We start from the raw sequence: 25,993 nt of genomic DNA, 5'->3' as shown, positions 1-25,993 counted from the left end.
CCCAGAACACTACTGCTGAGCACATCTCAGATCTCTTGCTACCATGATAATTGACATTGGAGAGGAGCAGAATGAGTTGTATGAGGTGATTGCAGCTCACCATATAGACCCTGTTCTGCAGCATTGTGGAGTGGGGTCTCTCAGGATGCTTAGGGCAAAGATCCTATACTGGTGTCAAACAATGCAAGCTACTTGGAGTAGACATTTATAGATGGCATGTGCCTGAACACAACAAGCTGATAATGAGTTGCTAGAAGTAGTTTCCCTAAAGATTTAACAGCTAAAACTGGACAGGCAAACCCAGAGCTCGGCACCACATCAGGCCACCATGCCAATTGCTTCTACCATAGTACTGCCTACCCAGCTTGCAAACTCATGTCCTTGTTACCTTGATTGTGCCCCACAATCCCTCACAATTTTTACTCTTTCACTTTGTTTATTCTTCCTTGTCCCTGCTAAACAGTTCTGGATGCCTGTATTAGCTATCCCAACCCGTGCAAAACTGTTGCTGCTAACCAATTTCCTGACACTGTAACTCAGCAATTACAGTAACAGTTACCCTTTACCTGGTATCCTAATCTCTACTACTCTTTTCTTATACACATAATTCCTAACACCATGGGTCCAGCCACCTGAACCCTGACATCCCTCTCTCTGATACCCCATTTCCAAACAAACCAATGAAAGAGTGGGCACAGACAGTCGACTCAGGTACTCCTCTTGCAGCACATTGGGACAAGTTATTCCTCAGGTATTTAACATGAGGGACTAACTGGTGGTGGAAAGAAAACAGGTTACTCAAAGGTGACTAAAATCCAAGGACATGAATTATAACTTATTGCTAGGAAAAGAAGGCCCTTCACTTAAGTTAATGAGAAAAATTTTTACAAAATATTGGGGATGATGCAAAAGGTTTAGCTTAGCTTCTTCTACTAGTGGTCTGAATTATTTTACAACGTAGAAATGTAACTACTTTGCATTTTAAAATTTATATGAATATGCACATTTATGTGATACTTATATTAATTGGTTGAATAGCTGCATAGGATCATGTTAATGATATTCAATAGTTTATGCTATATGATATGCTCATGAGTCTGCCTTTGGCAATATGAATTGAGCTCTCTAACAACAAATGGAATTTCATTGTCAAATACTACAAGGAGATTACGATGCTAGTACCAAAATGAAAGCTGGAACAAGAAAACTGAAATAAAGCTCCAAGTTTGAAGGGAGGGGGTCAGTGGTAAGGATTATGATAAAAGAAAAATTCTTCACTATGGAATCTTGGAAGAATAGAATGTGTTTTATTGAATTACTAGTTTTTAAAACATTCTTAGAAAGCAAAACATTGTTTTTTCCTTGCTATTTGGAGCCTCTTTTTTTAAATTTTTATTTATTTTTTATTGTGAAAATACTGTACACAGGGGTTACAATTACATGGGCAAGATAATGAGTACATTTCTTATCAAGCATTGTAGCCTCCTCCTTTGTTTCCCCTTTAGTGAATGGTTTAACAAAAAATTGTCAAAACGACTTTGAAAATTCAATGATATGAATGATCAGATTTATATTCAAAGATGCCTGAAGATGCAGACAGGCTGTATTCCTTATTTATTAAATTAATGGAATAAACTTCCTTTTGTTTGGTTGGACACTCCATGACACTTGTTCCAAAACAAGAAAAGATACTAGAGAGAGAAAAAAAAAAAGAGGAGTAGTTCCTGGAAGATGGCATAGGAGAAGCTGGAGGCTAAGCAAGCTCTCGCATAGAAAGCAGATTTAGTGTTCTGGTGAACAGTCCTAGGCCAGAGAATTACACCAAGTGTGCCATCACAGTACAGAGAGTTTGGCCAAAGAGGGAAAATCCAGGCAAGGAGACAGATCTGAGCATTTGCCAGTAGCAGTTGCTGTCGCGGTGGTGGTGGCAGCGGTAGCCACAGTCACCAAACCTACAACACAGAGATTACTACACAACGGTGCCAGATATACCAAGCAAGCACATTCTACTCAACACCAGCAAGAATTGACAAGGAGCAGATATCTTCATCCTGCAGATTGCAGACCAGAGACCACCCAGGAACCAACACTGTGGAATGAGTAGAACCCTGACATGGTCACTCCTTCTCAGGGTGCAGAAGAGGGAAGACCACACCTCCCGACCCCCTCCACTTCCCAAGTTCTCCATCTTTGATACTAACAAAGTCCAGGCTGAGCAGCTAGCTCCAACCCAAGCCTAGGGAGAAAACAAAAGAGTCTTTTAGCAAGGCACAGGAACCTGCTCAGACCTGTCAGGCTCAACTCCACCCATGGAAAAGTCACTCAGCCCAGGCAAAGAAAACTCCACCCCCAAGGAGTAGCTTTCTTCACTGGATAAACAGAGCCAGAGGCTTCCCCTCCATACAGCAGCCTAGAAAATCAATTGAAATTCAGTAAACATAAACCCTGAGAATGGCTCCAGGCTGGGCTCTGTGAATGTCTCAGAAGCTAGCCACTCAGGGAAAAGCTACTGCTTGCTGAAAGGCCTACCCAGAACCTAGCCTCATCACAGCATCTCCAAACTAGAGGAAACAGTCATCTTCCTTTTTTGTGACACTCAAAACAGATCTCCCTCCTACTGAAATAGCCTGGGAGGAGGATCACAAAATTCTGGGTAAAGCAGACCATCTTTCTGCCTGCCCAAACTAACTAACTTAAAAAACCAATCAAGCCACAGGAAAACCAAACACCACAAGCAGACCAGAGACCCAACCAAGAGACTGGTTACAGACACAAAGGAGATACAGGATCTTTCCATTTGCCTCCCCGCCCACTCCAAAAAAAAGCAAAGAACCCTTTATTGTACCTTTTTTAATTTTTATTTTAAAAAATTGTTTCCTATTAATTTTTTTCCTCTTATAATTTTTATTTTAGGTGTATATGCATGTTTGTGTTCTTTTTTAATTTTTATTTTATCACTACTGAAATTTTGATCCTTTTCCTTTCTTTTTTTCTTTTTCATTCTTTTCACTTTTTCTTCTCTTTCATTCTTTTTTTTGGGGGATGACTTAATTGCTGTTCTGCTCATCCTCAGATATACCCGTCATCAATAATTAGACCTTATCCCCCATTGTGTACACACTTAATTCAGAAATTCATTACTTAATTAAAAACTCTTCGGCTTAAATTCCTTAACAGTATTATATCTTTATACTTATATAATATTTTAAGTATTTTTATTTTTTTAGTATTTCATATCTCCTTTTGACTCCCTTCCTCTCATCCTATCCCCATTCTTCTCTCAATATTACTTCTTTAAACTTGCATAATTTTTGTGTTTCACTTGTTAAGTTTAAATTTTTGTTTTTCCATTTTTTCTTGTCTCTTTTTTTGCTCTTCTCTTTCTCCTATCATTCTGTCCAATCCATTTCCCTCTTTGAGATTAGGATTTGGTTAATTTCACTCTCCTTTTACCTTTCCATATCTCTCTAATCCTATTTTTCCACACATTTCACCCTAAATCGAGTCATTTCTGGTTAGCCAAATTCTATTTTGCTGTTCTAAGCCCATTAATACATAGGTGTTTGACGTTGAATAGATTGTATCTGTTGAATTAGATTGTATCTGTAGACTTTTGACTATGCAACTACAGGACTTTGATTGATACTTGCCTTAAAATAGTGTTCTAGCACAAAACTTGTGTTACTTTCATACCAAATAGAGGCATACATGCAGTCCATTAAAAGACAACTGAAAGAAATAAAGGAGACCGGAAAGGAAATGTTGAATGGAGCCAACAGAAGGAATGGGAGTCCAAGGAAATCATAACCAATCAACTAAGTGATTTGAGAATAAACACTGAACAACCAATTATGGAGTAAAGACGTTCATTCAAGATCTAAAACAAAGCTGCAACAAAGGATTTGAAGCCATCAAAGCCGACTAACTAGAAGAAAGACAAAGTAGAAAGTCTTTATAGTAGGTTAGACCATGCAGAAGATCGAAACTCAGGGATTGGAGACAGCCTAGATATTATAGAGAAAGAACATACATCTATCCAAGACAAATCCAAGAACTATGATAGATCAACTCAACATTTGTAAGACACTATCAGAAGGCCTAATCTGAGGATAATGGGTGTAGGGGAGCACTTAGAAACAGAAGTTAATGGTCTAGGAAATTTGTTTCACAGGTTCCAGCAGATTACTTCCCAAACATGCAAAAAGTTAGGCCTATGCAGATACAAGAAGCTTTTAGAACCCCATATAGACCAGACCAGAACAGGACATCACACCGCCACATTTTGATCAGCACAGGATCAAGTCAAACCAAGGAAAAGATCCTTAAAGTTGTCAAGGAGAAAAGATCAATCACATATAATGGAAACCAATTAGAATCGCATCAGAATTCTCAGCAGAGACAATTAAAGCAAGAACAGCCTGGAATGACATACTCCAAGCCCTAAAGACAAACAGCTATCAACCAAGAATACTGTACCTTGCTATACTCTTTCATAACCAAAGGTCAAATAAAAAACTTCCTTACCAATGAAAAACTGAAACAATATATCTCCACCAAACCAGCCTTACAAAAGATACCTAAAGCTGTCCTACACAGAGAAAACCAACAAGACAAGAATAAAGGCCAAGAAACCACACCCAAACTGAAAATCTGAGAACCATAGGAAGAACCTAGTTGGCACAGCCCCCAAGAAAGTGCATAAGATGGCAGGAACTCCCAAACACCTCTCAGTCCTATCTTCATACTAACAGACTTAACTCTTCAATTAAGCAACATAGCTTGTCTAGGTGGAGTAAAAAGCAAGATCCTTCTATCTGCTGCCTTCACATTTTGAAAGTGAAAGGCTAGAACAAAATCTACCAAGCAAACAGCCCCCATAAACAGGCAGGAGTTGCAATCTTAATGTCAGGTAAAATAGATTTCAAATTAAAGTTAATGAGAAGAGATAAAGAAGGGCGCTACATACTAATTAAGAGATCTCTCATTCAGGATGATATTACAAATATAAATCATTATTTGCCAAACAATGAAGCACCTAAATTTATCCAAGAAACATTACTTTGTCTTATATCTCACATAGATCCAAAGACATTAATTTTTGGGGACTTTAACATACCAATATCCCCATTAGATAGATCAACTCAGCAAAAACTCAACAGAGAAACCACAGCTGTAAACAACGCCAAAGACCACCTAGATTTGAGAGACATCTACCAAATATTTCACCCAGCAGCATCAGAATACACGTTTTTCTCAGTAGCACATGGAACTTTTTCAAAAATAGACCACATTTTAGGTCACAAAGCACACTTATCCAAATTCAAAAGCACTGAAGTTATAGCTTGCATTCTCTCAGACCATAAGAATAAAGTAGAACTCAACACAAAACCACCAAAGAAAGTCCTGTAGCACATGTTGACTGAACAACAAACTATTGAATCACCAGTGGGTCATGGATGAGATCAGAAACGAAATTCAAATGTTCATAATATTCAACAAAAATGAACATACAAATTACCAGCTCCTCTGGGACACAGGAAAGGCAGTACTCAGAGGCAAGTGTATAGCTCTGAGTTCTTACATCAAAAAATTGGAGAGATATGAAATCAATAATCTAATGAGACATGTGAGCCTCCCTAAGAAGAGCAGCAGGATAAACCCCAACCCAGTAGATGGAAAGAAATAATTAAAATTAAATCAAAATTAAATGAATTAGAATCCATAAAAACTAGAATCAACAAAACATAGTTGGTTCTTCGAAAAAATAACAAATCGACAGACCCTTAGCAAATGTTATTAGAAAAAGAAGAGAAGGGCTGGGAAGGTGGCTCAGTGGTAGAGGGCTTGCCTTGCATGCATGAGGCCCTGGCTTCGATTACTCAATAGCACATAAGCAAAAAGACAAAAGCTGGAAGTGGCTCTGTGGTTCAAGTTGTAAAGAACTAGCCTTGAGCTGAAGAGCTGAGGGACAGTGCCTAATCTACTATTAGAATGCCTAGCTACAGCAATAAGATAAGATGGAAATATAAAAGGGATTCAAATAGGGAAAGAAGTAAAACTCTCCCTCTTTGCAGATGACATGATCATCTATATAAAGAATCCCAAGGACTCCACTACCAAATTACTCAAGCTGATTCAAAATTTTGACAAAGTAGCAGGTTATAAAATTAACCCTCAAAAATCAACGGCTTTTCTGTATGCCAACAATGAGAAAAGCATGGCTGAAAGCAGGAAATCAACACCATTCCTAATATCTCCACAAAAAAGTAAAATACCTAGGACATAACGTAACCCAAAAAGTGAAGGACCTCTATGATGAAAACTTTAAAAACCTGAAAAAGGAAATCAAAACAGACCTTAGAAAGTGGCAAAAACTCCCATAATCCTGGATTGGAAGGGTCAATGTGGTGAAAATGGCAATAATTCCCCAGGCTTCTACAAATTCAATGCAATACTTACCAATATTCCAACCTCATTCTTTAAGGAAACAGAAGAGGCAATTCAAAAATTCATATGGAACAATAAGACCCCGAATAGCAAAAACGCTCCTCAACGGAAAGAACACTGCTGGAGGAATATCAATACCAAATTTCAAACTCTACTATAAAGCCATAGTAATCAAAACAGCTTGGTATTGGCACAAGAACAGACCTCAGGACCAATGGAATAGAATTGAAATCCCAGAAATGAACCTACACACCTACAGCCATCTAATCTTCGATAAGGGAGCTAAAAAAATAGAATGGAAGAAAGACAGCCTATTCAGTAAATGGTGTTGCCAAAATAGGTTAACTACTTGTAGAAAACTAAAGCTAGACCTTAGTATTTCACCCTGCACCAGAATCAACTCCAAATGAATCAAAGACCTGGGAGTCAAAGCAGTCACTCTGAAAACTTTAAACAATGGAATAGGAGAAACCCTAGGTCTCCTTTGCACAGGCTGAAATTTTCTTTTCTTTTGTTTTTTTTTTTTTTGTCAGTCGTGGGGCTTGAACTTTGGGCCTGGGCGCTGTTCCTCAGCTCTTCAGCTCAAGGCAAGCGCTCTACCACTTGAGCTACAGCGCCACTTCCGGTTTTCTGGTGGTTTATTGGAGATAGGAGTCTCACGGTCTCTCCTGCCCGGGCTGGCTTTGAACCGCGATTCTCAGATCTCAGCCTCCTGAGTAGCTAGGATTACAGGCGTGAGCCACCAGCGCCCGGCTTGAAATTTTCTTAATAGAGACCCAAAAGCACAGCAACCCAAAGAATGGTTGGAAAAATGGGTTTGCATGAAATTGCAGAGCCGCTGCATGGCAAAGGACATAGCTAGCAAGATCAACAGAAAGCCCACAGATTGAGAGAAGATCCTCACTAGCCATAAAACGGACAAGGATCTCATATCTAACATATACCTGGAACTCAAAAAATTAAATCTCCCAAGATCAAATCCTCAAAGAAACAACTGACCAGAAAATAAGTGGGTTAAATAATTATAGAGAAACTTCTCTGAAGAGGAAAGGAGGATGGCCAATAGACACATGAAGAAATGTTCAACCTCTCTAGGCATATAAGAAATGCAAATCAAAACAACATTGAGATACCACCTCACCCAAGTTAGAATGGCTATAATCAAGCACTCTAATAACAGACGCTGGAGGGGATGTGGGCATAAGGGAACTTTACTGCATTGTTAATGGATATGTAAACTTGTTCAACAACTTTGGAAAGTAATGTGGAGGTTCCTCAGTGGATTCCACATAGAATTCCCCTATGACCCAGAAATCCCACTTTTGGGCATTTACCCAAATGGACACAAACAAGACCATAGTAAAGCTACCAGCACAACTATGTATATTGCAGCCTTATTTACCATAGCTAAGGTATGGAATCAACCCAGGTGCCCCTCAGTAGATGAATGGATCAAGAAAATGTGGTATATATGCACAATAGAATTCTATGCCTCCATCAGAAAAAATGACATTGCTTCATTTGTTAGGAAATGGAAAGTCTTAGAAAAAATTATATTAAGTGACATAAACCAGGCTCAATGAAACATACGTCCCACGGTTTCCCTTATTTGAAATAACCAGTATACGTCTGAGACAAGCAGAAAAGGTCAGAGAAGTTGATGTTAGTTGAAATGAACCCGAAGATAAGGATTCAAATGTTTTTTTTTTCTTTCTTTCATGCGATTGTTTCTAACATATTTATAATATGATTTCTCTGTTGTTTTGAATGTCCCTCCCCCATGGTATAATCCCCCCTTTCACTGTATTTGATGTTGGTATACTTTGTGGAGGGGATGGGAAAAAATAAATCCTTTAAATAAGGATACTGGTGGACCCATTGCAGCAATGAGATGTACAAGTCGTTATATAGAAACAAACTTTACAACTTTAGCCAGCAAGAGTGGGGGGCGGGCAAGTGGGTATTTGGAGAGTTTGGGAGATGAGAACAGATGGGAAAGGGAAAAAAAAACGAAGAGGCTACAATGCTTGATGAGAAATGTACTCATTATCTTGCCCATGTAATTGTTACAATTCTGTACATTATTTTCACAATAAAATAATTAATAAAAAGATAAATAAATAAATAGGAAGGAGACTCAAGCCTACTAAAATTAGCATATTTCCCAAATGGACTTTAATGGGATTTTTCTATAGGATTTTCATATTAACATAATAATTTCAAAATGGATGTACTACAGAATAGATTCTAAGTGTACTATTTAATGCAATTGGATTACTTGAAGACAAAGGTTTATAGAAAAATTTAAATTTCCGATAAGCTGTAATATTCCAATAAACATGTAGAAGAAATAGAATTTCAATATTCACCATTCAAAGCAAACCCTGGCAGGGAAATCTGAAAGACGTTTATTTGGAAACAGGAAGTGGCACTGTGGCTCAAGTGGTACAGGTCTCCCATTGAGCTGAAGAACTCAGGGATATGTTTGCACCCAGGTCCTGACATTAAACCCCATGTCTGAAAAAAATAAAATAAAATTTAAAGAATTAAAGCATTAGGGCTGGGAAGGAGACTCAATGGTAGAGTGCTTGTCTTGCCTGCATGAGGACCTGGGTTCAATTTCTCAGCATCACATAAGCAGAAAGAAATGGAGTGGCTCTGTGGCTCAAGTTGTAGAGCAATAGGCTTGAGCTGATTAGCTCATCAGGGACAGTGCCCAGACCCAGAGTTCAGGCCCTCCCATCACCACCACCAACAACAAATTAAAGTATCAAACAAACTGAAGATGTTGTCCAGAATAATGAGTGCGGCATTAACCGTTTACATAACTTGGTGACTTGAAACCTAGTTTACCAGGGGAGGTGGTGGGCAATCTGTGTGTTTGACAAAACCTGCAAAATTATTTTGTACTTTGAAGGAGGGAGATTGGAGGGAAGGGGGGGAAGAGGGGAGGTGTTTGGTGAACTTGCCTTTTGGTTCAGTGGTTGTTTTCTGGAGTCAAATTCAGAGAAATTTTGCTTGCAATCCTAGTTGCATGGGGAATGAAGAAGCCATGTCCTGGAAGTGGTTTTGTCGTGTCCTTGGCCTGGTTCCAACCATCACTGGATAATAGAAGTCCCACTTCAGGACCAAGATGCCTTGAAGACTACTGATCCACTAGGCAGTTGGACCTAACCACAGTCAGAAAAAGCAAAAAATGCAATGCTGAGAGCAACACTGGAAATCTACACAAGGCAGAGGTTTTTTTAAAATATTTTTTATTGTAAAAATTCTATACAGAGTGGTTACAATTACATGAGTAGGGTAATGAGTACATTTCCTATTGATCATTGTTACCTCCTCCTTTGTTTTTCCCCTACTACCTTTCCCTCCCCACCTCTCCAAATCCTCCCTCCTTGGCCCCTGCCGAACATTATAAAATCATTTTCGACACAATGTCCTGTACATCTCATCGTCACAATGGTTCAACCTGTATCCACATTTAAGCATTCTGCTATAACCTCTCCACTCCCCCAATTACAAAAATGTATATAAAAGATGCAGAACACTGGAATCAAATACAGTGAAAACAGGGATTATACCAGGGATTATACCTACAAAAAAATCACATAGTGCCTTATAAGTATATAAAAAACAAAAGCAAGAAAGAAAAAAAAACTACTTTTGTCTCTAGCTTGTGGTACATTTCATTTAATATCATCTCATATGGTCATACGTACATAGCTTTTGATCTTCTCTGCTTGTCCTTGACATGTACTAGTCCTTGCAAACAAAGGAAACCACGGGACCTATGTTTTTAAAACTTATTTATATCTCCCAATTCTGTTTATCTCAATGAAGGAAAATGTTAGAAAGTAGAAATTATATGTGGCACCTCTTGCTTGCAGTATCACGAAGCGGAGTGGCACTTCCTAATGGGAGTCCTGGGATGAAATCCACAGCAGCCCATGTAGACCCATCAAAAGTCTGTGTAGTGACATTGAAGCGGGTTCAGGAAACCTTGATGCTGCAGCATGTGCAGCACTTGTTGCGGTGGGCTGTAGCCAACAAGGCTCCATCAGTGACCAAACCAATCAACCCAGATTCAGGTGCCAAAGCCAAAAGGGAAGGCAAGGCAGACCCTAACTCCTGCCTTCTATCTGTGCAGCCTACACTGCCAAGGCCAGACCCATTTACCTGCTTTGGAGCCCAGTGAGGTTAGGAGGTGAGCTCATTGCCTCCAAACGGAGCATCCCCAGAATGGCACTGAGAGCTGGGCCCATGTGGACTAGAAGGACAATGGAGGAAGTTACACAGCAAAGCCAAAGGGGCTTCGGGTCCCCGGTGCTGCAGCTGGTGCACTGCAAGTACAGGCTTCTCTATCACTGATGGGCATATGCAGGGATTGCCTTGTACCTGAGTCCACAGGGACCATAAAATGGAGGTCCACAGAGATGCTGAAGGGGCGCCAGGTTGCTGAGCTGCTGCAGCTGTCACCAGCCAGCTGGCAGAGTGGCCAGAACATGGCTCCAGTTCCCAGACTGCCTTAAAGACTGATTAGGTAAAGGCTGGGCTGCCTGGCCCCAAAGGGGCGGACTGCATGTGCAGCCTTCCTTCTCCCATGGATTGTGCAGTGTACAAACATGTTGTCCCCCCACCCCACACCCATGGGGGCAGGCAGTGACCCCAGAACAGAGTCTCCCTGGGATGGCCCACATACTTAGGACCACTGCACACCAGTACCAGCACAGCAGGTAGAGGAGAGGACAGCAGTGGTCTCAACTCCAGCCCCATGCCTGCCAGCTCCTGGGTGAAATAGAGCAACAGAGACAAGGAAGTTAGACGGGCAGGGTGGGTGGGTCTCATCTGGCAATGCTGGAAAGCATGCAAACAAATCCACTCACTGCACATCCACTGCAAGGGAAAGGGCCCCATTTCTTAGGGGCCCCCCATTTCTTAGGAGGCACCCACACCCACAGGAACTACATCAATGGAGCTTCACGCGGTGACGTGAAAAATGCTCCAAGGCACAGCCTTGCTGCAGCACTGAATAACTGACAAAAAAGAAATAAAAAGGAAAGACATCCACTAAAACTTTTCATCAATGATAAGCTATATAATTTAAAAAGAGTTTTACTTTCGTCTTGTCCTGTATTTCTGCATGGGGGCCCTCTGAATTATCCAGAAATCTCCAGAATTTCTTCATGCACAGTAATATAAATAAATATAGCTTCTATTCTTTTTTTTAATTAAGTGAGGTTGCATTTAGTTCTTTCCCATGTATGATTCATGAAAAAGAAATCCTGAACTATATCTGTAAAACATTAAACTCAGGATTTCTTCTGAACTCCTCACTGAAGAAAGAGAATAAAATAACCGAGCAACAGGTATCACCCATATTGTCACTGTGCTAGCTCTCTCTCTGATTAGAAAATATTCCTGCAGATTACTTATGTAAAATGTTTTCCTGCCTGGGCTGGCTTTGAACTGCATCCTCAGAATTCAGCTTCCTGAGTAACTAGGATAATGTGCGTGAGCCACCAGTTTAATCCATTTTTTACTCTTTCCTCAACCCCCTTTAACATGAAACCTAATCATAATCTCAATCTGAATTAACACCAACTGGTTAATGTAAGGAAAATTGTCTCTATATAATTCAATCACACATTTTTTTTGCTTCTACTTCTTAGTGGAAAACTAAATTTTAACCTAAAGCTTATCCTTCCCTAACCCTAACAAGAAATAAAACAGTAACTCACACTTTAAACCAAATGATATCTGAATTTTTTTGGGGGGGGTCCGGTCGTGGGGCCTGAACTCTGGGCCTGGGCACTGTCCCTCAGCTCCTCAACTCAAGGCTAGCGCTCTACCACTTGAGCTTCAGCGCCACTTCCGGCTTTGTTCTTATGTGGTGCTGAGGAATCGAACCCAGGGCCTCAGGCATGCAAGGCAAGCGCTCTACCACTGAGCCAACTTCCCAGCCCTGATATCTGAATTTTTAAAGTAACACTGACACTGGTTTTCATTCATTCTAACTTTGATGTCATTCATTCTTCTTAAAATAAGTTGCAGTTTTACACAATATCTTACATCTTTTTCTCATCCTAACCCCAACTGTAACATCTTGCCTAGTCCTAAACCTACATATGAAGGAATAATCATGTTAATAGCAAGCCTCTATTTCACATTCATCATATCTCTTACTCAGCATGTAGGTCTAAATTTTACTTGCATTTTGAGCCTAAATATTTTTTATTATTATTTTAATTGTGAAAATACCATACAGAGGGGTTACAATTACATGGGCAAAGTAATGAGTTCACTTATTTTATTTTATTTTTTATTTTTTGTGAATATACTGTACAGAGGGGTTACAATTACATGAGCAAGATAATGAGTACATTTCTCATCAAGCACTGCAGCCTTCTCCCTTGTTTACCTTTCACATCCCTTCCCAGCTACCCCCCACTCCCACCCAAGTCTCCTCCCCCCCACCCCCCGCACCAAAGTTGTAAAGTTTATTTTCGACATGAAAACTTGTACTTCTTATTGTTGCAACGGGTCCACCAGCATCCTTAAACGACTTGTTTTTCCACATCTCCTCCACAAATTCTACCGACATCAAATAGAGTAAAAGCAGGGGTTATACTGTGGGGGAGGGACATACAAAACAACAAAGAAATAATCTTATAAATGCGTTAGAAACAAATGCATGAAAGAAAAAAAACATTTAAATACATATCTAAGGGTTCATTTTCCTAACATCACCTTATCTGACCTTTAGTGCTTGACTCATACATATAATAGATATTGCAAATAAAGGAAACCATGGGAACTATGTTTCTTTGGGCTTGGCTTACTTCATTTAATATAATTTTTTCCAAGTTTTTCCATTTCCTAACAAATGGGGCACTGTCATTCTTTCTGATTGAGGCATAGAATTCCATTGTGTATATATATCACATTTTCTTGATCCATTCATGTACTGAGGGGCATCTGGGTTGGTTCCATATCTTAGCTTTGGTAAATAATGCTGCAAAAAAACATAGTTGTGCTGGTAGCTTTAGTGTGGTCTTGTTTGTAAGCATTTGGATAAATGCCCCAAAGTGGGATTGCTGGGTCATAGGGGAGCTCTATGTGGAGTCTTTAGAGGAACCTCCATACTGCTTTCCAAAGTGGTTGAACAAGTTTACACTCCCACCGGCAATGAAGTAAGGTTCCCTTCTCTCCTCTCCACATGCCCTCCAGCATCTGTTGTTGTTAGAGTTCTTGGTTATAGCCATTCTAACTTGGGTGAGGTGGTATCTCAATGTTGTTTTGATTTGCATTCCTTTTATGGCTAGAGAGGTTGAGCATTTCTTCATGTGTCTATTGGCCATCCTTCTTTCTTCTTCACAGAAGTTTCTCTTTAAGTAATTAGCCCACTTATTTATTGGGCAATTGTTTCTTTGAGGATTTGTTGTTGGGGGATTTAATTTTTTGAGTTCCAAGTATATTTTAGATATGAGACCCTTGTCTGTTGTATGGCTAGTAAAGATCTTTTCCCAATCTGTGAGCTTTCTATTGATCTTGCTAGCTATGTCTTTTGCCATGCAGAAGCTCTGCAACTTCATGCAATCCCATTTGTCCAACCTTCCTTTGATTTGTTGTGTTTCTGGGTCTCTATTAAGAAAATTTCAGCCTGAGCTAAAGAGATGTAGGGTTTCTTCTATTCCATCCTGTAATGCTTTCAGAGAGTCTGCTTTGACTCTGAGGTCTTTGATCCATTTGGAGTTGATTCTGGTGCAGGGTGATATATAAGGATCTAGCTTTAGTTTTCTAGAGGTAGTTAACCAATTTTGCACCACCATTTACTGAAAAGGCTGACTTTCTTCCATTCTATTATTTTAGCTCCCTTATCAAAGATTAGTTGGCCATAGGACAGTAAAAACTGTCACTGGAACCACAAGTATTAACATCACAGCATCTCACCACAACTGATTTCTACTCCTACACTTAATGGTCGAGACAATAACCTAATTCTAGAAAAACAAATCACAACCGAAGACCAAACCAACACCTGACAAATCAACCAAGAACATAGAGAGTCATCTATTAAGATCATAGCTCCCCCCCCAAAAAATCTCCAAATGGAAAGAACAAATGAGAAAAATACAAGAAAAGTGATGTCAAGCTAGTATAATTCACACAGTAAATAATCAGGCATTAGAACAGACAATCAAGTACCTAGAGGATAGTTACAAGGACCAAGAAGATAGTTACATATACAGCTGAAAATTGTGATTAATGGAAAGATGGAAAACCTCTACAAGGAAATTTGAGAACAAGATGAGACCAACCAAAGTTTAGCTAAATAATTCACGGATACTACAAACAGAAAGATAAATAAATTCTGAGAAGACAAGGGAGTCCAAGACTAAAATTGATGCCTCGTTAAAAGATATGAGAGAAGACACAGCTAAGAAACAGCCCTTGCAACTCCCCCTCCCCCCAAAAAATGTACACAAAGTCCATACAAGACCTAAACCAAAGTATTAATAAAGAGATAGAACCCCTAAAATTGACCAAATTAGAAGACAGGGAAATCAAAAACAAAGTAGAAAGTCTCCACAGGAAATAGATGACATAGAAGAAAGTCTCAGGGTCAAAGACAGAGTAGACATAATTAGAAAAAGGAAATAATCATTTAGAACAAATCCAATAGATAAGAAATGATCTTTCCAGAACTTCAAGACTCAGTTAGAAGATCAAATTTTGGGGAGATAGGTATCAAGAAGGAGAAGAGCAGGAAACTAAATGAATGGGAAACCTATTACAGAATTCTACCAGAGATCATGCCAAACATCCAAAGAGATAGGCTCATTCAGAGAAGAGAAGTCTTTAGAAACCAAACAGAATTCAAGAAATGAACAATCCACCACCACATCATAATCCATTAGAGGATCAATAAAGATCAAGGAAAGCATTATTAAAGCTGCCATAGAGAAAAGATTGATTATTTATAAAGGATATACAGTCAGAATAAATACTGATTTCTTAGCTGATATGGTAAAAAGGAGAGCCTGGCATGATGTATTACAAACAGTAAGGGTAAACAACTACCAACCGTGAATATGGTCCCAAGCCAAACTCTCCTTTACATTTAAAGAATATTTAAACATATTTCATGACAAAGAAAACTTGAAACAATGTACCTCCACCAAATCAGTAGGATAGAAGTTAATCAAATGTATCCTACTTAGAGAAGATCAAGAAGAAGAGGAACTGGTTATATTAATTTTTTTTTATTGTTGTTCCAGGGGCTTGAAGTCTGCGCTTGGACACTGTCCCTGAGCTCTTCAACTCAAGGTGAGTGCTCTATCTCTTGAGCCACAGTGTCACTTCTGTTTTTCTGGTTGGTAAATGGATATGAGAGTCTCAGGGACTTTCCTTCGTCGGCTGTTTTTGAACTGCAGTCCTCAGATCTCAGCTTCCTGAGTAGCTAGGATTACAGCTGTGAGCCAGTGGCCCCAGGCTAAAAATGGGGGATTTTTAGAAAAGAAAATCCACCTCTTCACTTGTGTCTAAACCTCAGATATCACTAATAGAACACTTCACATTCAACTCATTTCATCAGACATTTGTAAATTTTATCTTTTAGTTCATGTAGGAATACAACAGTCAGTATCAACTCAGCTGTGGGACTGAATCAATTGTATGGAAATTGCTAGCACCTAAATCAAGAAATGTTACATCAAAACAAATTTGACCCACTTTTGGAATAATTGTTTTCTCTTTTTATTACAAATCTTTGCTTGATTACTTCCTAATGTGAGTGATGACATTTTCACTCTTCAGCCTTCATCCACATGTGGTCAAATATTTAAGAATTCAAAGATTTCCATTGATAATTTATTAGGCTGACCTCTAAGAAAATGTGGATTTCTGGAATTTGGTCTGCTGTCTTGTTCTTACACACACAGGCTTTCTATGATTTATTTGTTCTACAAGGAATTCTACTTTTTAATCTTTGTGTAACCAATTTTAGTTTTCTGTTCAGTCTTTCTGACATTCTCTCTGGAGATTCATTTGAGTCCGCCTCATTAAAAATATATTCATCAGCTAAATGACTTTCAGTTTCTGTTTTTCCCTGACTTCGTGTCAGCTGTGATAGCAGCCCTGACTGGCTGTGCTTACTGGAGTTTTTGTTTATTTGTTTGGTGTAGTTTTTTGTTTGTTTGTTTTAGAAGTGTAGGATTACTATTCAAGGTAGTAGCTTCTCTGGGTCCCAGTGGTCCCCTGACCTAGGGTCAATGGGTTTTTCTCCTAAAGATTCAAAAAACAGCTGACTAAATTCCTGTTTAAATTTTCCCAAAATGAGGCAATCTGGCATCCTTGCAAAGGCATCAATAATCCTCTGTAACCACTTACAGAAATGGTCTATCAAGATGGCTTTTCAAGATTGACTGTGAAAAATGTTCATTTCCAATTCAGGACCATAAAGCAGCTCACATCCCAGGGAGCAGAATTTTGGAAGGAAGGGCCCCTTCCTTCCTTCTCTTATTATAGATCAAACCATAATATTCTGCAGTTGTGGCCAGCATGGAACACATTTTCCCAAGAATAATATTCTGTAGTGTAAAAGAGGACCAACTATCAAAATAAATGTGAAAATACTTGTCGACTAAAGACTGATTTATCTTGCTTATATCTGTTGTTATTTTCATTACTTCAAACACATAGATAAATTATATTGGGATTAGACAAGAGGCAAGGGATTAATGAAATAAACATTCAGTTTACTTTCATATATCCAATATAATACACTTAACCCCTTACGGAAAATTAAAACCAACTGGAGAAACAATGTCAGAAATATAAAATAAGCCTCAATATGAATAATCTGGCACAGATGCATCATCATCTACTCATTTGGTACAAAATAATAAAAATTTAATTAATGAATATGACGTTTAAGTATAATCTGAAATAGTCCTCGTGTATATGATTGTATATAATTTTTAGATGTCACCGAGGAGGAATTTAACATGCATGTAGAATTCAAATTTCCACCATTTAAGCTAGATGAGATGAATAATCCCTCCTGTATTGTGTGGTGTGAATTTCACCACAATGCTGAACTCTTCCACCTAATACTGAGACATGTGCAATAATTTATTATTTCATATTAAAATGAGTGCTGAGTACAAGATACTTTGAATTATTACATTAATTCGCAGAAATGAAACAATAATGATATATTATTTGTTTAAATTCTAATGCTTCTAATTTCACAATTCATGAAATATATTATTAAAATAAGTTTCATTTTTTTCTTTTTTATACCTGGCAGAAATTAAAATTATATATTAAACATTCAATATGAAGTAATCAATAATAACTAATATATTATTAAAATTATATACTACTAAACTCTGATGTGAATTATCATTCTAACAAATTGTGATGTAAACTACATTTAATAGAATTAATTTAATATTTATTAAACTTACCATCTTGTTATTGTTTCCTAACTGTGTCATTTGTTTTTCTTGGTCCAAGTCATCTCTTCACCTCAATTGTTTAATTTTCTATTTTATCTCTATTATTTTGCTGGTTATGCATTTTGTTTTCCCTTTCTAGTGACTGACATAAGGCTGAAAATCTGTATGCTAGTTTATTACTTCCTATGTTAAATTGATGCTCTCCACAGTTGTTCTACTCTTCTTTTTGTAGCACAGAATTTCCCCTAGTCCCATAGACTGTATTGCTACTCCCATATATTTTATTTTTTATTTAAATTTTATTTTCAAGGTAGTGTACAGAGGAGGTATAGTTACATAAGTAAAGTAATGCATTTATTTCTTTTCTAACTTGTTTCCCCTTCCCTCATTTTTCTCCCTCTTCGCTCCCAATGCACCTCCCAAGATTATTTCCAAAATATTGTCTTGTGAGTATCACTGTTGCAGAGGTTCCCCCTTTGTCCTTTGTCTCACCATTTTGTTTTTTCACTTTCCCTTCCCCAGTTTAGATCAACATATTTACAATACCCAATGTAGCAAAATCAAATACAGTGACTATCGGGGATAACCCATAGGTGGGGAAAACACAAAAAAGATAAAAATAAATCATGTAGTACATTAAGAATAACAACAACAGAGAACATATCTTGGAGTTCATTTCATTTAGAATCATCTTATACGGTCATATGTACATAGCTATTGAGTTATTTTGCTCATCTACTAAGATTATACTTGATGTACACAATAATGCTCCCCTAGGAAGAACAACTCCTACTTACTTAGTTTCATTCCTATGTAAGGCCAGTGTTGTCCCCTGTATCCTCATGTTGTACATTACAACTCTATACCTGGTCATATTGTATATCCACTATCTTCTACATTGTGAACTAAATGCCCCAGAAGTTACACTTTGCTTTAATTTTTTAAAAAAAATTCCGCCTTAATGTTTGAGGTGTGTGTGTGTGTGTGTGTGTGTGTGTGTGTGTGTGTGTGTGTGTGTTTATAAAGATCAGAACATTTTTCTTCGTTTACAATACAACTTTCAGGTCATTGTAAGTTGTGGCAAATGGGAAAGTCTCTTGCTATTTTAAGGATGAAACAGATGATAATATTTGTGCATGTATCACATTTGCTTTATTAGTCTGTAGTTGAACACTGAACTCTGACTTATATCTTGGCTGTTGTGAATAAGAATGAACTATAGATATATTTACGAATTACCCAGTGAGAAAAAATCACATGATTGGTGGGTCAGATGATATTTCAACTTTGGATTTCTTTAGAAAGCTGCATACTAGTTTCTACAATGAGAATACTAACTAAGAGTGTAGAAAATTTCCTTTTCTCCCCACTCACCAATATTATTACCTTTTGTTCAAAGGTAATAAAAGGCAGGTTTATACTATCTGCAGTAAACCAAACTGGCCTTAGACTTAAATCCAACCTCCTAAATGTTGGAATTACAAGCCTTTACCACCACAACTGGTTCCATTGATTTTTTTATGAGTTATAATAGTTATGAAGTAGTATCATAGTAATTTTGAATTATATTTCTCGAATGACTTCTACTCAAAAAGCATTAAGCCAGCATAGAAGTTGTATTAAACACAACTTTGTAAACCCACAAGAGATTTTCAGGGCTTTATGGAGAACATGTCTATTCAGAACTTTTGTCCATTTTTAATCCATTTCCTTGTTAATCTCATCTTTAAGCTCCTTAAACCAGATCAATAATTAATTGAAGGTAGAAAAGAAAAAAAAATGTAGCAACTCATAACATTTTTCAATTTTCAATAAGATGGTATTGCTTATAACTCAATTTAGTTAGACCTTTTACAAGGCTCTAATTCATATATTTTACATTGATTGTTCTTTCCAAAGCCTGTTTGTCTAATTTCTCTTGGTTTCTTTCAGTCCCAATGGTTCAAATTTCAAACTGAAGAATAAATGGAAGGATGCAAACCAAAAATACAGTTCCTCTCATCAGATCATGCCTGTATAAGAATGAGTAAGAGTGCATCCATCTAAGGACCTATGATAGGACAACAGAAAAAGAATTCATTCTTCTAGGTCTTCTTTATCTTTGCGATGTAACTTAAAAGTTGTAAAACACATTATACTGGTCAGATACTTTTATGTTTTATCAGTTTTACACATTTTCATATGGATTTCATCTCAGTCTACAAGATAACTTCATCGTTCTGTCTCTGGTATTTTTACTCTAACAAGACATAAGATAACCAGTTTGATTTACAGCATGAGAAGTTATCCAACTGGCTTGCTTGGAAGCAGAGCATGGTCAATAGATATTAGTTCTGGTTGCTCACTACATGTAATGGTTTCTGTATTACTTATCACATTTTATTTAGTATTTAAAAAAGACTGCTGGTAAAACTCAAACTCATCCATACAAGTTTATATTAAGTATTTCGCAAGTGTTATTTCCTTTAATTCTTAAGATAACATTTGCTATAATGCTAATGTTATTACCATTTTAGTGTTGGAAAAAATTGTAATTAAAGGCAGTAAGTGTATGGCCCAAAGACACAGTGAGTGAGGAAGAAAATGAATCAAAGTTTCCAAAAGTCTTTCAGCAATACACAAAAGGTAGATAAAATCTCTTCATTCTATGACACTCTCAATTCAATATTCATATTGTCCAAGAAATAATAGTATACAATGTCTTGGTGACTTTGGGTTATCATGCACAGAACTGAGCTTATAAATTGAGGTACAAAGAGAAGCATATTTCTTCTGTCCCACAGTTCCAGTATCCTTTTTAAAATGTACTAAAACTTTTAAATATCAACACTTACTGTCTTTTAACAATTCCAAAACGAAATAAATTCACATATAATCAATCCAAAATGTTTTAAAAGTAGGAGATGATAAAACAGGCCCCTGTGAAGTAAATTTTCTTCTACTTTATACATTATTCTGAAAGCCTTTTGCTGGTTTATAAGGCCTGTAATCCTACTACTGGGGATATCTACTCAGGATCCTAAGATCTGTGGATAACAGTTGGAAGCCTATCAGGGCAAAATAAATTCATAAGATTATTTTTCAAAAATTTTAATGAACTAGCAAAGGGCCAGGAATGGAGATGTAGCTCATTTAGTAGCTCACTAATAGAGCTAAAAGGACTAGCAAGACCTTGAAGCCCTGATTTCAAACTCTGAGCATGCCAACACACATGCAAGTGTGTGGGCACACTTTATTCAAAATTTATTCAAAATACCTTCATATCAGTGTTTTTCATTAATTTCTTAACGATATTATGAGTGAAATAAAGGAAATAAACTCTTCCATCTCAGAACATTTTTATATGTTTTCATTGCAAAAATGCTGTACAGAAGGGTCACAGTTACACGAGCAAGGCAATGAGTACATTTCCTAACAAGCATTGTTAACTCCTCCTTTATTATTCCCCTACTATCCCTTCCCTTCCACCTCCACAAGTCCACTCACCTCCTCCCTTCCCATGCCTCAATTGTAAAGTTCATTTTGCAACATAGTGTCTTGTGCATCTCATTGTTAAAATGGGTGAACCTGTATCCCTATTTAAGCATTTTCTTTTTCTTCTTCCCATCCACAAATTAGAAGAGACTATAGACAAGATGTAGGCGCACCAACTTCAAATACAGTGAAAACAGGTGTTATAACATGGGGTCGGAACATATAAAGAAGCAAAAAAAAAAAAAAAAAAACCACACTGTATGTTATAAGTATGTGAGAAACAATAGCAAGAAAGAAAAAAACACTTGTGTCACTAACTTCGGTTCATTTCCCTTAACATAATCTTATCTGGTCATATGCTCATAGCTTTTGACCTTTTCTGCTTATCCCAGACTTATATTAGTTATTGAAAATTAGGGAAACCATGGGACCTATGTTTATTTGGACTTGGCTTACTACACTTCATAATCTATTTCCGAAGACTTTCCATTTCCTAACAAATTAGGCGATGGAATGACAGGAGTTTGCCTGTCATCCTTAAGCAGGGGCCATGTTAATCTTCTCGGTATCATTCCAAATTTAGTGTATATGATGCTTCCTCACTGCTTCTCAGGGAGCAGAGGAGCGAAGGCCTTCCCTCACCCTCCAGTACTGGAGGTCTCCATCTTGGATACTGACAATGCTCGATGGAGCTGCTAGCTCCAACTTAAGCCTTGGAAGAAAACTGGAGTCATTTAGTAGGTCACAAGAACCTAAGCTGATCTGCCAGACTCAGCTCCACCCAGAGAAAAGTCACCAAGCTCGGGCGCCAGCCATAGGAGTGGCTTTCTTCACTGGGTAATCAGAGCCAGATGCTGCCCCTCCCTTTAGCAGCCTTGACAATCAATTAAAATTCAGTAAACATAAACCCGGAGAGTGGCTCCAGGCTGGGCTCTGGGAGTTTCTCACAAACTAGCCCCTGAGAAAAGCTAATGTTTGCTGAAAGTCCTCAACTCTACCCAGAACCTAGCCTCATCACAGCATCTCCAAACTTGAGGAAAAAGACATCTCCCTCTTTTGTGGTACTCAAAGCATATCTCCCTTCCATTGAACTAATCTGGGAGGAAGATCACAAAATCCTGGGTAAAGCAGAGCATTTTTCTGCCTGTTCAAACAAACTGATATAAGAAATGAACCAAGCCACAGGAAAATCAAACACCAAAAGTAGACCAGAGACTCCAACAAGAGGCTGGTTATGGACATAAGGGAGATACATGATTTTTCCGACCCCTACCAAAAATGTTTTTCTTTTTTTTTTTGGTACCTTTTATAAAAACTTTTTTCTAAAACTTTTTTTAAATTTTTACCTTTTTTGAAAAAAATTGTTTTCTAGTAACTTTTTTTCCTCTTATAATTTTTATTTTAGGGGTATATGTGTGTGTGCGTGTTTCTTTTCTTTTAAAAAAAATTCTTTTTGTTTTTTGTTTAGCTCTACTGAACTTCTGATCTTTTCTTCTTTCTTTCTTATCCTTTTCACCTTTTCTTCTCTTTCGTTCTTCTTTATGCGATTTAATTGTTGTTCTGCACATCCTCAGATAAACCCGTAGTCGATTAGTAGACCTTATCCCCCATTGTGTACACACTTAATCCACAAATTCATTACTCAATTAAAAACCTCTTAGACTTAAATTCCTTAATAGCAGTACTAGCTCTTTATACCTATATAATATTTTAAGTATTTTTATTTTTAAATTTTTCACATCTCCTTTATATTCCTCCCTGTCTCTCATTATATTCACGTTCTTCTCTGAATAGTTTGTATTCATTTCTGCTTCATATTTTAAATTTTTACTTTTCTATTTTTCTTGGTCACTTTTTTCCCTTTCCTTTCTTCTTTTTTTTCTCTCTCTACTTTCATACTATCCAACTTATTTCCTTCTTTGACATTAGGACTCAGTTAACTCTCCCTGTACATTCCCACATCATTCTATTCCTATTGTTAACCCACATCTCTCCCTAAACCTAATAATTTCTGGTTTACCAAATTCTTCTTCATGGTTCGCACCCCATTAATATATAGTTGTTAAATGTTGAATAGATGTATCTGTTGAACTAGACTGTATCTGCAGAATATTGACTGTGCAAATACAGACTTTGGTTGATGCTTGCCTTAAGAAAGTGTTCTAGCAAAAAACTGGTGTTATTTTCATCCCAAATGGGCAGAGTAAGCTAGAAAAAAACACAAGAAAAATGGCAAGTCCGGGTATCTCCACTCTCACTCATGATAATCAGGGAACAGAACAGATAATGAATAATCCACTGCTGGCAAACATGATAAATGAAAATATTGAAAACATACAAAGGACTCTGTATGAGCGTGATAGGGAGAGAGAGGAGGCAAACAAAAGGTCAATGCAGGAAAAGATTGAAAACTTACAAAGGACTCTGTATGAGAGTGATAGGGAGAGAAAAGAGGCAATCCAAAGATTTATACAGGAATATCATGAGCGTGAGGAAGCTACTCAAAAAATGATACAGGATTTGCGTGAGCAGCTTGAGAATACTCAAAGAGAAAGGCAGGAATGGTGTGAGCAGGCTGAGAACACGCAAAGTGAACTACAGGAATGGCATGAACATCAGGAAGCTAAGCAAAGAGTAATACAGGAATTGATAGAGCAGGATGAGTATACACAAAGATCACTAAAGGCATTCATGGGAACCATTAAAAAGAGCTGAGGGAAGTCAGGGAGACCACAAAGGGAAAGCTGAATGGAACCCAACAGAAGGAATGGGAGTCCAAGGAAACCATAAACAATCAACTAAGTGATTTTAGAATAAACATTGAACACCCAATTAAGGAAGTAAAGACGTTCATTCAAGATCTAAAACAAAGCTGCAACAAAGGATTTGAAGCCATCAAAGCTGACTAATTAGAAGGAGAAGAATTTAAAATTAAAGTAGAAAGTCTTGACAGCAGGTTAGAGGATGCAGGAGATCGAATCTCGGGGATTGAAGACAGCCTAGATATTATAGAGAAAGAACATACAACCATCCAAGACAAGTCCAAGAAATATGATAGATCTATCCAACACTTGGAAGACACCATCAGAAGGCCTAATCTGAGGACAATGGGTGTAGAGGAGCACCTAGAAACAGAAGTTAATGGTCTAGGAAATTTTTTTAACAGGATCCTAGCAGAGAACTTCCCAAGCATGCAAAAAGATAGGCCTATTCAGATACGAGAAGCTTTTAGAATTCCAAATAGACCAGACCAGAATAGGAAATCCCACTGTCACATTATAATCCACACAGGATCAACTCAGACCAAGGAAAAGATCCTTAAAGCTGTGAAGGAGAAAAGATGAATAACTTATAAAGGGAAACCAATTAGAAACACCACAGATTACTCAGCAGAGACAATCAAAGCAAGAAGAGCCTGGAATGATGTATGCCATGCCCTAAAAACAAACAACTATCAAGGAAGAATACTGTACCCAGCTAAACTCTCCTTCATAACTGAAGGCCAAATAAAAACCTTCCATAGCAAAGAAAAATTGAAACAATACATCTCCACCAAACCAGCCCTACAAAAGATTCTTAAAGATGTCCTACAAATAGAAAACCAACAAGACCATAATAAAGGGCAAGAAACTGCACCCACACTGAGAATCCAAGAACCATAGGAAGAACCCAGTTTTAGGAGCCCCAAGAAGGTGGATAACAAGGCAGGAACTCCCAAATACCTCTCAGTCCTATCTCTCATTATTAGTGGACTTAACTCTCCAATTAAGTGACATAGACTCTCTAGTTGGATTAAAAAAAAAGATTTTTCTATCTGGTGCCTTCAGAAGTCATATCTTGCCAGTAAAACAAACACATTTTCAATGTTAAAGTCTGGAACAAAATCTACCAAGCAAGCGGCCCCCATAAATAGTCGATAGATACAATCCTAATATCAGATAAAATAACTTCAAATTAAAATTTGTGAGAAGAGATAAAGAAGGTCGCTACATACTAATTAAGAGATCTCTCCTTCAGGAGCATATTACAATTCTAAATATCTATTTGCCAAACAACGGAGCACCCAAATTTATCCAATAAACACTACTTTCCCTCAAATCCCACATAGATCCAAAGAAATTAATTGTTGAGGATTTTAACACACCAATCTTCCCACTAGATAGATCAACTCGGCAAAACCTGAACAGAGAAACCGCAGATCTAAACAACTGCACAGATCAACTAGTTGTTACAGCCATCTACTGAATATTTCACCCAGCAGCTTCAGAAGTTTGCTTTCTGAGCAGCACATGGAACATTTTCTAACATAGACCACATTTTAGGTCACAAAGCAAACTTGTCCTAATTCAGAAACATTGAATTTATATCATGCATTCTCTCTGACCACAAGGGAAGAAAATTAGAACTCAACACCAAAAGCCACCAAAGAAAGTCTTGTAACACACAAAGGCTGAACAAAACACTATTGAATGACCAGTGGGTCATGGAAGAGACTAGAAAGGAAATTCAAATTTTCATGATATTCAACAAAAATGAGAACACTAATTACCAGCTCCTCTGGGACACAGTAAAGGCAATACTCAGAGGCAAATTTGTAGCTCTGAGTTCCT

At 37.7% G+C, this 25,993-nt stretch overlaps 1 non-coding gene across 1 annotated transcript; it reads right to left on the bottom strand.

Annotated features, from left to right (window-relative positions):
• Window positions 1–21,879: 21,879 nt before the first annotated feature.
• Window positions 21,880–21,986, bottom strand: LOC122123112. Its single transcript, XR_006150318.1, has one exon. It is a non-coding gene; the product is annotated as a U6 spliceosomal RNA (small nuclear RNA).
• Window positions 21,987–25,993: the final 4,007 nt, after the last annotated feature.

The sequence above is a fragment of the Dipodomys spectabilis genome, unplaced genomic scaffold (assembly GCF_019054845.1).
Source record: "Dipodomys spectabilis isolate Male_0828 unplaced genomic scaffold, ASM1905484v1 ptg000220l, whole genome shotgun sequence".
Classification (NCBI taxonomy): domain Eukaryota; kingdom Metazoa; phylum Chordata; class Mammalia; order Rodentia; family Heteromyidae; genus Dipodomys; species Dipodomys spectabilis.
Note: the sequence above shows the minus strand (reverse complement) of the source record. Positions and strands in the feature narration are given on the sequence as shown.